Genomic DNA, 323 nt, shown 5'->3' with positions numbered 1-323 from the left:
GAAGTAGAATTTTGACCGTGGCTTACCAAATCCATAACCAATTGATAATATGGCCTTAGAGAGCACAATCAGTAGGCTTAATGAAGGTAAGATAGCTCTGTAGTGGAATGTTCGGGATTTTAGTGTTGATTAACACGGATTTTGATGGAACATTCGAGGCTGCATACAACCTGCCTCTTCTTTCAACACATTTCGATTTGTTTGTTGTTTCTCTTTCTATATTAGAAGTGTAAGATGTGTGCAAGTCAGATTTGAAAGATAATAACAGGGTTAATTATATCTCGGTTGAAGGTTGACGTAAGATTTTAAGTTTTGTGTTTTAG

At 35.9% G+C, this 323-nt stretch overlaps 1 protein-coding gene across 2 annotated transcripts in view; it reads left to right on the top strand.

The window, feature by feature from the left end:
• Positions 1-323, top strand: part of LOC119581735 (RNA-binding protein fusilli-like) — a gene marked incomplete in the record, with an annotated part of 165,619 nt that overhangs the window by 154,228 nt on the left and 11,068 nt on the right.

The sequence above is a fragment of the Penaeus monodon genome, chromosome 15 (assembly GCF_015228065.2).
Source record: "Penaeus monodon isolate SGIC_2016 chromosome 15, NSTDA_Pmon_1, whole genome shotgun sequence".
Lineage (NCBI taxonomy): Eukaryota > Metazoa > Arthropoda > Malacostraca > Decapoda > Penaeidae > Penaeus > Penaeus monodon.
The sequence above is the reverse complement of the archived record's forward strand: the minus strand, read 5'-3'. Positions and strand labels throughout refer to the sequence as shown.